The 16,547-nt window shown below is 31.3% G+C and overlaps 1 long non-coding RNA gene across 3 annotated transcripts; it reads right to left on the reverse strand.

Annotated features, from left to right (window-relative positions):
- Window positions 1–529: 529 nt before the first annotated feature.
- On the reverse strand, window positions 530–12,507 carry LOC107897633 (uncharacterized). 3 transcript variants are annotated; one of them, XR_001684218.2, is made up of 4 exons: window positions 12,254–12,503; window positions 11,165–12,067; window positions 10,948–11,050; window positions 5,602–5,877 (listed from the first exon to the last, which is right to left on the reverse strand). It is a non-coding gene; the product is annotated as an uncharacterized lncRNA (long non-coding RNA). The 3 variants fall into 3 exon arrangements; XR_005903432.1 differs by lacking the exon at window positions 5,602–5,877 and adding an exon at window positions 530–759 and having other exon boundaries at window positions 11,165–12,507; XR_005903431.1 differs by having other exon boundaries at window positions 11,165–12,499.
- Between the last annotated feature and the right edge of the window lie 4,040 nt (window positions 12,508–16,547).

Here is a 16,547-nt window from a genome sequence, read left to right on the forward strand (position 1 = left end):
TCTCTCTTAGATGAGCCCTCGAGGCCCAATATACACCTTAAAAATGAATCGATATTAAACCGGATACTCATGAAAATTTTCTCAAAAATCTTAAAATTTTTCTTAGGAACAAGGAACACACGCCTGTGTGTTCAGGCCGTGTGTGCATTTGATGTGAGGCACAAGACCATGTCCCAACCCGTGTCCAAATTAGGATGCTTACTGACTTGGGTCACATGGCCAATCACACACCCATGTGCTAGGTCATGTGTAAAAATTTGGGCATTCTGTTTTAAAATTTGAAGGTATAGGGGACACACGGCCAGAATACACACACATATACCAGGCCGTGTGTCATACACGATTGATACACACGCCCGTGTCTCTGCTCGTGTAAAACGAAAATAGATCATTTTAAGGCCAACTTTCTCACCCTTTTTTATATCAACCTATACACCACATTATAATACATTAAATAACCCCAAATCAAGCAGTCAACACAAGCCAAAAATCAAGTTTTAAACATAACATAACATTACAAAACTCATTTACTTAACTTACCAATATGACTCATATCATTAATTTACCAAAATCTACTACTAATTACTTGCATACAAATATATATGTATAAATATCATTCACAACCATACTTCAATTTAGTTCTTTTTCAATCCAACCCTATACATGCCATATAAACTATAAAGTATATAATAAAATCTACCGCAACAACTGGATAGTGTAATCCGATGTGTTGATCTGATCTTTCAACTTCTTGAAAATCTATAAAGAAAATTAAAAAACACAAGTAAGCTTAATGAAGCTTAGTAAGTTCGTTAGCTTTAACATAAATCTTACCGAACATACTATAATAATTCATTTAAAAAATTCATTTCATATACATTTCCTGCCAATCACAACTCAATTGATGAATTCACTTATTTGAGCTCAATATTAATAATAACTTAAATTCTTTTACATTAATTCCACGTGGCACTTAATAATCCTTATCAAACCAAAAAATGTCTTACGGATTTAAATACATTGTAAACAGAAGCCAAAAGCACATAGGTACTAAACAGAAACCCGTAAGGGTTAAACAAAAGCTCATAAGAGCTGAACGGAAACCCATAAAGGTTAAACTGAAGTTCAAAAAAGCTGAACTAAAACCCAAAAGAGTTAAACTGAAACTCATATGAGTTGACTGAAGCTCATGAGAGCTAAACAAAAAGCAAACACGAGAGTTCACAACAAATGTTGAACCTCAGTTTACTTTGTTAATTTTGCTGTCAATTCTTCTTTTAGTTTCTTTTGTCACACAATGATTGTACTCAATCTCGCGTTTCGTTTAAACGAGATATTCACTTCAAATTCATAATTCAACAATATACTAAATACATAATATCATTTATCATTTTAATATAATTATTAAACTTAAACCATATGAACTTACTTGGGCTAAATTATGAAATTTGTATTAGTTTGAAAACTATTCGGCTAATTTTCCTTTTTCTTGTTTATCTTTGAACTCTTAATGTAAAATATATAAAATTCCTTGTTTATTAGCACATATAGTTCAATTTCAATTCACTTCACAATTTTATACCCTTTAATTTTTGAAATTACACAATTACCCCAAATTTTACAATTTTATAATTTAGTCCCTATCAATTAGCCTATCAAATAAGCTAATTTTTCTCTATTTGCAATTTATCTAAATATTCTAAACTATTTCATAGTCTTTTACAAATAGAATTTAATGTTAAACCCTAAGATTTAAATTTTTTCATAATTAGGTCCTAAAATCAATTTCTATTGAAATTTCATAAAATCATCATATAACAAAATTAAAGATTCAAATCCATGTTAATTCATCATAAACATTTAGCACTCATCAATTCTAACTTCCAAAATTATTCATGAAATCAAAAACTAATGAAATAAATGAGACCTAATTGTAAAAGTCTTAAAAACACAAAAATTTCAAGAAAAATGTAAGAATTAAACTTGCATAAAGCTAAAATATGAAAATTTGATGAAGAAAACGTTTAGAAACTTGTAGGTTTTTCAATTTGATATTTAAAATTTCATTATTTTCAATTTTTCCCTTTTTTATTAAATCATTTTTGTCATTTTTCTATACCTATGCCGCCCTAACCACCCCACTTAGGCCTAATTACTCTTTAAGTCCCTTTTATATACTATTTGGACTATTTAATCATTATTTCTTTAATGAGCTAATTTTGCATCTTTTTCAATTTAATCATTTTTAAAACTATTAAAACGTTAAAATTTACTGATGAAACTTTAATACTAACTCAATTACACTCCGTAAATATTTATAAAAATATTTACAGCTCGACTTATGAAATCGAGGTCTCGAGTCCTCGTTTTCAAAATCATTTTTTACCTAATAACTCCTTTTAAAACATAAATCACCAATTAAAAAATATTTCAAAAATCACACTTTACTCATAAATAATAATTAATAAAATTTTTGAACTCACTTGTCGAATTTAGTGATTTTGAATCACTGTTTCCGACACTATTAAAAATTTGGTTGTTACATGGGTCATCAAGCTGACTGCCTCTAGACATAACGTCTAAAGTAGAAATCTTACACAAAAGATGTGGAAAAATGGTATCCACAAGTATACGGGTCGAGATGTAATATAGTTATAACAGAACGGGTGAGTACCCCGAGGATTATACCCAAGGGAGGCGAGCACTAAATTAATTTTTACTTAAACATAAATTGATTTAATTAATACTCTAATTAGTTTATAGTACAAAAAATTAAAAGTAGAGTTTTTGATAAACTATACTAAGAATAAAAAAGAACATGAATGAATAGCAAGAAATTAAATAAGGAAATATATATCAAATATGGGCATGGGTGATTAGCTTAGTTTAGGAATCTTAATCAACTGTCATCTTGGGTTCTCTTGTTCAATTAACTAGTCAATACCCAACAGGATCTTTCGATACGTCCACTGAAATACTAAGTCGGCAAGAACTACTTATCTTCTGACTTTACAGTTCAGACCGATTCAAGGCTAAGATATTCATGAATAGGCTATACTAATTTTGGATTAATTCTCACCTTAATGACTTCCTAGGGTTGTCAAGCCTAAGGTTTATACTCTTCCTTTCTAGAACAACTGATCTGTTAAGAAATTCTTACAAAACAGTTAATTCACCATGCTTCACTCACTAATCCCCCACAAGAGGATTAGTTCCTCATGGATCTAATAAACAACATAAACTTGAATAAAAGAATAAACATAAAAAACGATTTCAAGAATAAAGTTTAGAAGAAGCCTAATTGTATTGAATTTAAGCACAAAATCCTTACAAAGTTTGAGAAAAATTTCAGAATCTGATTTTTCCCGAAAGTAAATAACAAGAAAAGGAAACAAAATCTAAAACGTAAAAGAAAAGAAAAATAAAAAACTAAAACTAGAGAGATTATATAATAGAAAAAAGTTTCCATAACATGTGTTAGTTGGACCTATTTATAGAGAATGGTCGTTGTCCTTAACCATAGGTCAGTTGATGTTCCCGAGCTTAAAGTTGGATTGTGTAGACCAAAATTCGCTTGACTCATATTAATTTCTCGTACAAAGGCGATGTCACAACACATTAGGTCTTGTGTCGCGACATTGAGGGTAGTGTGCTTAACTTCACAAAGTCACAAAAGAAAGAAACACTCATTCATTAGTGCACAAAAACTCGTAAGACTAGCCATAATTACTATGTCAAGCTATGACTTCCTATAGATGGAGGTACAAGGAAGGTTAGAGAAGGAGAAATAAAATGGTGAACGGGTAAGAGTCACTGAGGGGGAAGAATAGAGATCAATACAATTTGCCAAACTATTTTCGTGTTTGTAACCTTTTAATGATTACTGTTTTTGAATTCCATACCTATCTAAGCCTCATAACATTACAAGCAAAAAAGCCCTATGTGACCTAAGTATCCTTATACATGAATGAACATCAGATGAAATATTCACAAAATGACTATTTTAATTATACTCGGATAATCAAATTACTTGTATGATTTGTTGATGGATTCCTATAGGTGAGAACTTTAATACTTGTATATTTTGTAACGTACTAATCTTAGATGTTTGTGATAAAAAAATCTTAAGTTAACTACTCATCATGATGAAATTATTAGTTAGCATAAAATGCTTAAGTCATATGCTCTGAAATTAATACTTGTACCATACTTGTTCAAGGGTCGTCATTTTTATTTTTTATTTTTCATTTTTGTTTATGTTGCTTGAGGATAAGTAATGACTTAACTGTAAGGGAGTTTGATTCGCTATAATTTGGTGTAGCAAATTAAACCAGTTTTCACATTTAAGAAGCTTAAATACAAACATTTTCGTTATGTTTTAATTAAATTTCTTTATTTTTATTTGCATTCAATAAAATGTGCATATTGAGTCTTTTAATAACTTTAAGGGTCGAATGAGGCCTAAGGGAGAGCTAACGCATTTTGTGAGTGTGCAGGAGATCATTAAAAGACATTTCGAGTCAATATTGGACGCTATATCGCAACATAGGAGATCCTATGTTGCAACATAAAGAGCATAATAGAGAAAGTGAGATACTAACCTTTAATGTCACTACACAAGCTAAAGGTGTAGCGACGTACCCCTGAAGACAACTATAGAGGGGTAGACTGGCTGCAATGACGAGACACAGGTCCTAGTGTGTCGCAACATCGACTTTGTAACAAGAATAAAACACAAAACAGGGCGTTTTGGTCTGTACAATCAAACTTAAAGCTCGAGAACGTCAACTGACCTAGGGTTAAAGACGACATCTACCTAAAGGCTATAAATAGGCTCATTTGGCACACATTATGGAAACACCTCATTAGCTTAGATTCTCTCTTCAGGTTTAATGTTTTGTTTGCTTGCTTTCTTTATGTTTCTATAATTTTAGTTATTTGTTTTCTTAAAGAGATTTAATTGTAAAGGAGATCAAATCCCTTGGATTCACATTATTCATCAATATCAAGCAAACTTTCTTAAACTCTCTATTTCAATCCATTCCCTGTAATTAATTATTTCATTATTTCCATGTTGTTTATTAAAGCCATAAAGAACTAATCCTTCTATAGAGAATTAGCAAGTGGTGGCATGATCTTTTAATTATTTTGTAAGGTTACTTAACGGATCAACTGTTTGAAAAAGGAAGAACGTGAAACAAATCCTAAGCCTGACAACCTTGGGAAGTCATCAAGATGGAAATTAAGACAATTTACATTGCCCATTAATGAACACCTTTACCCTAAACCAGTTAGGACTATGAGATTGGAAAATAAATAGTTCTTGCTGACTTGCTATGTTAGTGGAAGATCAGAAGATCGAAAGATCCTCATATTTGATTTACTTATCTCTATCTTTAGCAATTTTAATTTCTTTTTATGATATTTTATTTTATTACTTTACAAACCCTAAAAATACTTTTTATTTTACTCTCGTACTATAATTGATTTAAAGTATTAATTAGATCTATACTTGTTTAGGTTAAGATTGACCTAGTACTCGCCTCCATTGGGTACAATCTCCAAGTGATTTGACCACATTTCACATGTCCATTCATGATATACCACATTTAACAATCTCATAAACATTTAAACACCAACATGTACAATTAGTAAGTTACAACCTACATCAAAATGAGGCATGTTTTATTGCCATCTACAAAATGAATAGGTATATCATTCAAGCTCTTACATTTGCTAACTAATGATACATAACAAAATAACCAAATATCTATACATGCCATTGAAATAAAGCAAAGGAATCTATATACCAAGGCAAGATAAGATGATAATATTGACAATACTTCAATCGTCTTCCAATCTTCACAAGTTCACGAGCTTTGGAAAACCGAAAAAAGAGGGGGTAAGCATTAACATGCTTAGTAAGTTCGGGTAACAAGAAAGTATAGTATAAATCTCCTATCACATATACTTAATCATCAAGTTAGTTTTCTCTCAAGCAATATAGCATTAATCTTAAATGAGCTCATCAATTCAAACATTTTAATTATCGTTTCTCATTATAGTCCCGTTGAGTTTCTCGAAAATCTCAATTAATATCCCATTAACCGTCAACTAATGCTAATTACCATTTTAAATATACACTCCTATGAACCTCACTCTTACGGCGAAATTACTAATCTAGGTTAAATCCCTCATAACATAAATTCAAAGAGTATCGTCGGGATTACTATTTCAGGTTAAATCTCTTACAACGACAATTACTCCAATACGCTTAAATCTAAAATACCACTCCAAGCTAATTTTAGTCCTTAATCGCATTACCCATCCGAGCTAAATCCACAATGCACATATATTCATCGAGAGGTTCGATTACTTAAGAAACACCCGTTTGGGTTAGATCTTTATTATACTGAGATCATCGAATTACCCATCCGGGCTAAATCCCTTTCTGCAATATATGCAGGATCTTATGTCATGTAAAAAGAATTTACCCATCGAGTCTTCCTTTATTATTCAACCGGGACAATTGTAATCTTTTTCATTTTACACTATCACATTTTATGGATTGTCATGCAATTAATATCTAAATTAACATACATTTAAGAATATACATTTTCAAGTATATTTAAAGTTTAGTTCGAGTTACGAACTTACCTGGTAATTACTTTGGTTTCGTATTTCAATTATTTCGAGACCTTTCATTTTTTACGCCGACCTCTGAAATTAGTTCCTCGAGGTTTATATAAGTAAAAAATAATTATTAATACCTCACATTGTTCATTTCCGGCTTAAAACTCATCCTAGGATAAATTGACCATTTTGCATCTAACTTTTTACAATTTTACAAATTAGTCCATAAGCTCGTATAATGAAATGCATGAAATTTTTTGAATACCCAAGGCTAGATGAATATTTTTCATGCTTATGTTAGCCTATATTTTCTTCTATTTCACATTTCCACCCCACATTTTATGCCTTTTACGATTAGGTCTATTTTTAATGTTTTTATGAAAAATCACTTACCAAAAGATGTTTATCTAGCATCTAACTTTTAAAACTCTCCATAAATCATCAAAGAACAACCATCTCATGTATGAGTCAAATTTTTAACATAAATCCTAATTTGAAATAGGGGTAAAAATAGATAGCATATTACGAAAATCTCAAAAATACAAATAACGTTAAAAACGAGGCTAAAAAGCACTTACTATTAAGCTTGAAAATATTGAAAATCTTAATTATGGAGACCCTTCAAATTTCGACAGCCATGAAAAAGAATATGACTGAATTTTGCTTCCTTTTTCCCTTTTTATTAATTTTATTATTAAATGACCAAAATGTTCTTCCTCACTAACCTTTCAAAATTTTTCATGCATACTTATTTTTGTATAAAAATTTAAAAATTGAGTAAATTGCTATTTAAGGCCTAATTAATAATCTATAACAATTTCATGCTAATTGCTTCTAAAACCCAAGTTTTATAATTTATTCAATTTGGTCCCTAATTTCTTATTGGACACCTTATACTTAAAATTTCTTTATAAAACTTTAACACATGCTTATTTTCATATCCTAAAACTCATAATAATTATAAAACAAATATTTTAACATCGAATTTGTGGTCCCGAAATTATTATTCCGATTAGGCCCTATTTCAGGATGTTACAGATGGTTTTATTGAATGTTAGAGTTCCATTGAAGAGGAGGAAAAATTGACAACATCGACGGGTAAGCAATTCTATGCTAAATTTTAGTACGAAAAATTGACCCTTTTTTGCTTCCTATATGAACACCTTGGGCATGGGGATAATTTTTACCCTATTAGGGTAGCGAAAGAAAATCAAGATCTAAAATTTAGATGGAATCTATCATTAAGGGCGATAAGGAAGATGATCGGAGTAGTACTTTTGGAAGCAGGGTAGGTGGGAAAGATTTGGGAGAGGAGTAAAGGATGGGGATTAAAGGTTTCCACAATTCTAAGGGGCATAACAGGTGAATCCTATTTTAGGGATTAATTTGGAAAGAAAGTCAAAAAGGAATAAATGAGTGAATGAGAGGTATTAGGAAAGATCTGAAGGGAGACAATGGATACAAAAGGTAAAGGATATGTCGATAGCAGATGGAAAGAAGAGGTCGAGGTTTTTATCGAAGATCTCAAGAGAGGCTAAGAATTCAGAGTTCATGGATTATAGGGTGGATTAGGGATCCATTAGTCAACAGAAAAGATTGGCAACCACCATGGGGCAGGCTGATCGACAGCAATGAAAATCTTTAGTTGGAATGTCTGGGGGTTAGGGAGTCCTCAAGCTTGTAGAAGATTTCATCATATGCTGAAAGCTAATCATCCCCAAGTGGTCTTCTTAATATAGAATAAATTGAATTCTAAAAGGATGGAACGTATATCAGTGTGGTTTTCACAATGTAATTAATGTACTAGTTGAAGGTACAGATGGTGGGTTAAGCATAGGGTGGAAGGAAGGAACAATGTATTGTTGAGGAGTTTCTTGGCTAACCATATTAATGTGGAAGTTAATAAGGGTGCGAATAAGAAGTGGATGGTTATGGGTTTTATGGTTCTCTTGATGGTCGTCTAAAGGAGACTTGGAACTTATTAAAGGCTTTAGGGAAAGATTAGAGCATGTCATGGTTGGTTAGGGAGATTTTAATGAAATCTTATATTCTTTTGAGAAGAAAGGGGGCTACAAGGGAAAGAGAGAGAATGAAAGCATTTAAAGAAACTTTGAAACAATGCCAATTAAAGGATTTGGGGTTTGTAGGTCCATGGTTTACTTGAGAAAGAAAGAATTTTACGAAGAATAATAACAAGGAACGTCTAGATTGATATATTGCAAACATAGACTGGTGGACTCTTTTACCGAATTATAGAGTAAAAAATTTGGGACATTCTTTCTCAGATCATTGCCCTATGTTATTGGATACAGATCATGTTAAGGTATTGCCAAAATTCTAGAGTTTCAAGTTCGAATAGTGGTGGTTGTTAGAGGCCTTTTGTAAGGAGGAATTTCACCGATTGTGGGAAAATAGTTACGAGAATATGCTAATCGACTTGCGCTTCTAGGGAAGGGCCTCCAAAGGTGGGCTAATCGATTGAAGGGTTATAAGAATGGAAGGAGAAAGAGGGCTGGAAAGGATGGTGATTGAGCTGAATGAAAAGAATTGCACGAATGAGGTAATAGGTGACTTGATTTGTTTGAAATTGGAACTTAATATGAAGTTAGATAAAGAAGAGTTACATTAAGAGGAAAGGTTAAGGGCTAACTGATTAAAGTTGGGATATCGTAATACGACTTTATTCCACCGATTTGCATCCTAAAGGCGTCGAATTAATCATATTAAAGAACTTATAAGGATGGATAATTCAGTTACTATAGATAAAAATAAGATGGCAGGGGTTGTAAATGAGTGCTTTTCCAATTTATTCAAATCAGGAGGGCGAAAGAGGTTTGAGAGTGGCTTGGAAGGAGTGAATAGTTGTATTATAGAAGATATGAATTGGGAATTGAGAGAGGTTTATAAATTTGAGATCCAAATAGCTTTGAAAGAGACTACTCCACTAAAGGTTGCTGGGGATAATGGATATCCAACAGTTTTCTTTCAAACATTTTGGCATATTGTGGGTAAAGATGTAGGTGAGTACTACCTCAGTGTTCTAAATGGAGGTAATCCTTTGGAAGCCATTAATTCTACTCTTATTTTTTTAATTTCGAAAATTTCTAAGCCAAATAGTTCAAAAGATTTTAGGCCTTATTAGCCTATGTTCGATTCTCTATAAAATTATTTTAAAAACCATGGCTAATCGCTTCTGACATGTATTTGAAAGTTGTATTGATGAAGCACAGAGTGTTTTTATTCCAGAAAGAATGATAACAAATAATATGTTGTTGGCCTATGAAATTTTGCATACTTTAAAACAGAAGAGAATTGGGAAGAATGGATCTTTTGCACTCAAATTAGACATGAATAAGGCTTGTGATAGGGTTAAGTGGGATTTCTTGTGTGGGATGACACTGAAGATAAGTTTTAAGATGGAGTGGGTGGATTTGATTATGAAGTGTATTTTTTCAATGTTGTACACAGTATGTTTTAATGGAGAGATGGGTGAAAAATTCAAGCTGACAAGAGGCCTTAAACAAGGGGATCGAATAAATCTTTATCTATACCCTATTTGTGGATAGTGGCTGTCGACATTGACGTGGATGATGAAAAAGGAGGGAAGAATAAAAGGTGTAAAGGTGTGTAGAAAGGGTCCTAAGATTACTCATCTACTTTTTGCGGATGACTGCATTCTATTTTATGAAGCTACAAAAATGGGAGCAAATGAGATGAAAAGAATTTTGCAAAAGTATTCAAAATATTCAGGGCAAAGTATCAACTTAGAGAAATTAACACTATTTTTTTAGCTCAAATAGTTCCGCACAGGCAAAAGATTTGGTAGCTCAATTACTAATGGATTCAGAAAAAAAAACTTAGGGCTCCCAAATGTTGTGAGAGGCAGAAATGAAGGACCTTTAAAGGATTGAAAGATAAGATTGTAGAACGAATTAACAACTGGTGTGTTAAAACACTTTCTCAATGAGAGAATGAAGTTTTTATTGAGAGTGTATTGCAATCAATTTTGACTTATGCTATGTCCTGCTTCTTATTATCAAATTCTTTATGTCATGACATGGAACCGGTTATAAGTCGATTTTGGTGGCAGAAGCAAAAAAGGAGAAAAGGGATTCATTGGTGTAATTGGAATAAATTATGCGAACTAAAAGAGAATGTGGGATGGGGTTTAAAATTTGTCCAAGTTTAAGTTGGCCCTTCTTGCAAAATAAGGCTAGTGTTTAATGAATTATCCAGATTCATTATTAGATAGAACTTTTGAAAGCTATATATTTTCTGAATGTTGATTTCATGCAGTTAGAGTTAGGCAATTACCCTTTTAATTCCTGGAGCAGCGTATGGGCGACGAAGAAACTGTTGCAGGAAGGAATGGCTTGGAGAATGGGTAGAGCTGATCGTATATCCATCTGGCAGGATGCTTGGATCCATAGGTTGAAAAGAAAATTCAGGAGTTAGTTAGGGATCACAATATAGATAAGGTAGTTGAGCTAATTGAATCAAATTCGAGAGAATGGAAGGAGGAACTTGTTACCTCTTTGTTTACAAGGGATGAGGCAGAAGCTATTTTGCAAATTCCTTTGGCGAGACATTCACGAGAGGGTTGTAGGGTACGGAGTGGGAAGGCAACAGGAGAGTATACTGTGAGGAGCGGATATAGAAGGCAGCTGAAAGAGAACTCTAGTCTAGATGACGATACTAATGAAATTACAAATAAAGTTCTTCTAAAACAACCAATGGCATACAGACTTGAAAATCAAAATTACAAACTCGAGAGTTTACAACAATTTTATTTCGACTTTTAGTAACCTGCAATTTATATGGGTGTGCAACTCAAATGTGTGTCAATGGTGTAGAAGTGGGGCAGAGACGCTGAAGCACACTTTTGGGTGTGCAACTCAAATAAAGACTGGCTCGCAGTTAAAGAGATTTGGGGTGAGCTAGGATTTCAAGGAGTTCAGGGGTAGTGGGAGAAAGATTTCAGCAGTGGATAGGGGAAATGCTTACCAGAAGCTCACACCATCAGAAAAGATTATTTTCTACAACATCTGGGGCCATATGGACGGGACGGAATAAGGCATTGCACGACGGGATTCATCAGTCAATGTTAGAAATGGTACAGTTTATTAAGGCATATCTTAGTGGTTGGGATAAGGTAAATAGCAGAATACCTTGGCAGAGGATTGAGGAGGAATGATGGCGACCACCAGACTTGTTTGAGGTTAAAATAAATTTTGATGCTGCCTTTGAGAAACAATCAAACATATCATGTACCGATATTGTGTGTAAGGATTCAGAAGGGGTTGTTCTGGGGTCCATGACAGTGGTCAACATGCACTCTCCAACCTCATTCGCGGCTGAGGCGATGGCTTGTTTGCAGGCAGTTCAGGCAGGGTTGAAGTTCGGGTACTGACAGGTAGTAATCGAAGGCGACGCCCTCAATGTTATTTAAAAGATCCAAAGCGAAGAAGAAGACAGATCAGTCATAAACCCTTATAATGCAGATATAAAATCTTTAAGCAAGATGTGTAACAAATGCTGCTTCAATAAAATATCGAGAAATAGAAATGGAGTTACACATGCGATTTCTAGGGAGGGTTTGAATCGAAAGGAGTTGGCTTACCTGGAAGGACGAGCATTTGAATCAACAAAAGCGGCAGTGGAAAAGGATGATAGAAGCTTGGATTTGACATAGAAATGTTGAAGGTTCGAGAATTGTTCTGGCAGTGGAAAAGTTCACTATGGAAAGTCTTGGGTTTCTGATTTTCTTGATTGATTGAGGGAGGTAAAGAGACTCGTCTGATTAAGCTGGGCATTAGAGGTATCGAAGATGGGGCTTAGTCGGCCTTTAGTTTTTTTTGTTGTTTTTTGGGCTTAGTAAGAGTAGTTCATTTGGTTTTTATTTTTTTTAAAGGAAAGTTAGGTTACTTTAATTTGTTTTGAAGTTGGTGTATGAACAGTTAGCCAGACCTGATTATTAATGAAAGTCCTAGAGTATTTAAAAAAAAAAAAGTGAATGGTGGCTCTAGTGTCTAAAATCCATTCAAATTCTGATTCATCAGTCTGAATTTTATGGATCATACTAGCTAAGTTTGCAGTAGCAATAACTGAAGGCCCATTGTTAAGGAGTTCAAGGAATTTTTCGGTGTATGTAAACTTATATATAAACTTCACCAATGTATATATATAGACTGTTCATCAACTAACAAGTACCTGTACAGTATTAAAAGGGTTAGATGTCGATTTAACTATTTGGTGCGAGTTGATTTAAGATCCTTATTCCATCCAATAGATTTTTATTTTTAAAATACATACTCAACCAAAGAGAGAAGAGAAAAAAAAGCTTTTGGATTAATTTAAAATTTACATGTAATCTTAAATAATTATAATAAACATAAGCTTTATAATTAACAAATATAGGATTTTAATTTTAATTTCAATTTCAATATAACAATTATAAATAAAACTTTAAAATAATTATTAATTAAGTAAACTTTCAATTAAATTTTACTAATATTTAACTAAATATTTATAGAAGGATTAAAAAGAACCAGATAAACGAGTGAATAATACTAATCTATACTATTAAAGTTATCCCATTGAAAGAAAGTGCAGAATTTGAATTTGGAAAGCTTTAAATTTCTGCCATATATACAATGTCTTTTGAGTTAAAACAACTAAGTATTGTCATTACATGGATTGAAAAAAGCTATTTAGTTCATTACATTTTTTTATATATTTGCATTCTATTTGAGCTATTTTTTTTTTGGTTAAAAATATAATTTAATATTATAATTTTTACCTTAATAAAGTTGTATATACATTTATAAGTTTTGGCACGTTTGAACCATGTTTTTATTATTTTTTTATGTTATATTACATTTTATTTAGTTTATTATCGTGATTTGGTTTTGATAATAACTTGTTTGTTCATGTAATGTATGAACAATGATTTAACTTAAACAAAAAATTAGATATCCTATCATGTTTGTATAAATTTATATTACTTACGTTCAAAGATAGAAATTTATATAATTCTTTATATGCTAATAATCCATTTTACGTCAAGTTAGATATGTTTAGATATTGGTTGTTTTCTTCGTGACAATATACTTTTAATTATTTGATTTATTTGGTAATATTTCAATTTTCATAGTTTGCATAATATTTTTTTTCAAATAATTAAATATTAATTATTTATTTATTTAAAAATTAAATTTTTTTTTTGGAAAGTGAACGAAATATAATTTTTAAATCGAAATTAATGTAACTCTCAATCCAAATCTACCCTAATCCAACTATCACTGTTAAAGTAGTAATCGAATACGTTTTTAATAAAAAAAATGGATTGGAATTCATTGTTTTGGGTCTCGTAAACATCCACATGTATCGACATTATCAAATATTTGACTAATTGGGAGATGGGATATGTTTTATGTAATAATTATTGACAGACACAAACAAGGGAAAGTGGTGTAGAGATTAGAACTTAGCTTCACATTTATATAATAATAATAAAACTCTGGCACGCGCATTCCACACGCAAATGGGTCTGAAATAATATTATATGATTATATTGATCACATCACACATATTAAAGTACTTTAGATTCTTGTAGGTATTTGGCCTTTTTCTTTTTGTTCTTAGCAACGTGGGGAGAAAGAGGGAGAATAAATAAATAAGAAAAAGGAACTTTTGTGATTTTATTATTTTGTTAAATTTAAAGCATTATTATAGATATTAATAAGTGTGGGCTGATGTTGTAAAGTATAGTGTATTTTTAAGAGAATGTAAATTAAAATATATATAATTATAAACTTTAAACATAAATATATTTATTTAAGTGCATTTTATTCATTTTAATTTGTGTGTGTTTGATATTATATATATTATTTTTTATTATAGAATAGCATATTTAAATTTTTTTAAGTATATCAAATATTTTTAATTATTAATTTATGTTTCTTTCTTTTTATATTTACTTAATTAAATTTATGACAAATTTTTTAAAAAAAAAATAGTTATAATACTGTACTAATCGATAATTTTATTAACAATATTTAGTGCGTTGCCTTTTAAGAGAAGAGTCATTGAGGATTACCAGCAACTACGAAGAAAAAGCTAATGATTGAATTACATACATAAAATAATGTTTAGTTGTCTAACTACTCTCCATCTCTCAATTAAATTTCGAATTTATTGACTTAAGCTTATCTTTTAATCTCTGGTTCATTAACAACTTGTCCAGTTTTGTGTATAGCCCATTGGATTCCGGGAATTCATTAAGATATGTAAAGAAATTAGACTTTGTCAAAAGAAGTCTTTGGCGTGATTATCAAACCAGAGCCCTACTTTAATTAGTATGCATTCTGGAGATATATTGATTTTTAATTGCATTTAATAATATTGGTGGTGTTTACATGGTTTAAAATATGTGTTATAGAGTTTCTTAACTAAAACAAGAATTTAAAAAAAAAATCATACCTAACCAAAATAATAAAATATAAATATAATATTTCACCAAAAATATAATAATGAAATTGAAACATGCAATATTTTTTTTAACTCTAGGTACATATGTATTATTTTTAAGATTTTTTAAGTTAAAGAAAATTTGATTAAATTTAAATTCGATTATGATTATTGATTTGAATTTAAGTAGGTCATATTATAATTAAGTTTGAGAAGACTAGGAACGAGATTTGTAAAAATGTTTGGACAGTATTAGAAGTAGTGCCAAAGATGAACACAATAATATGATTATGCAGTTTGGTTTTATCCTAAAGAGACAATTCACTATCTTTATACATTATACAACAAGTGGTCCAAGTTCTAACACTCACCAATTTAGTAACCTCATTTTTACACCTAATATCTAGATCTCTCTTCTCTAAATTTCCTCCAGAAAACTTAGGCTGAAAACCAAGTGATTCACTTGTTTTCAAACTCAATGCACTCTCAATTTCAAGTTCCTTTCTAAACAAATAAGTGCTTAAACTCTTAGTATAAAACCTATACAAATCTCAAGTATTTAAACTACTTTTGATTTACTAACATACTAGATCAATTACAATAAATCTTCCCATCAGAATAACAAGATAATCAGCACAAAGAATATCTTCAATAAGTTTAGATAATTCTTCAAATCTTTAGGATATGTTATCAAGTTATCCTATCTGATCTAATCTCCTTAAAATAAGAAAGTCGATTTGTTTGATCCTGTTAAAACCAATCTTCAAGCTATGTTTCTATAAAAAGGTTTTGGTCTTTAGAGGAAGGGCTTTCAAACATCCAAAATATTAGCAAAGATTACAACCTAAAGATATTGTTTACAAAAATTGTCAATATGCAAATATGGAAAGTTATGAGGTCAAGTAGTGCTAGACAACAGTGGGCACTGCTCTAGGCACTCCTCTCATTACTGCCTCAACAAAGTCTTCACTTATATTTTTCTATTATGTTAATTGGTAATAAAAATATATATCGAAGGCTGATTAATTCTTAGCTCATTTAGTACCATTATTATTGCAATAACTTGGAGCACGTGAGTTAAAATGTACTTAAGCACATAACATTATTCACTTTAAGGATTAGGGGAGTGTTATGAATAGTTTAGGCTTTCTATCTATCTATCTATCTATCTATTTATCTACCTGTCTATCTGTAACGCCCCAAAAATTTGAGTGTTGTTTGTTAATTTTTGATATAATTAAGTCTTTGTATATGTGATTAAGTGCTCTATTTGGGTGTTAGAGGTTAAGGGTTCAAATATCACATTTGAAAATTTTGTTATTTTGTTTGACTTAACCCTTATCCTTGAATGGTTGACTTAAGTTTAATTCTATGTTAGTCTATGTCAAGAATGAGCTTGCTGATTCGATGGTTAAGTATCTGCTACTCTTTGGTCTAGTCTTTGA

Source organism: Gossypium hirsutum, chromosome A10 (assembly GCF_007990345.1).
Source record: "Gossypium hirsutum isolate 1008001.06 chromosome A10, Gossypium_hirsutum_v2.1, whole genome shotgun sequence".
In the NCBI taxonomy this organism is placed as follows: Eukaryota; Viridiplantae; Streptophyta; class Magnoliopsida; order Malvales; family Malvaceae; genus Gossypium; species Gossypium hirsutum.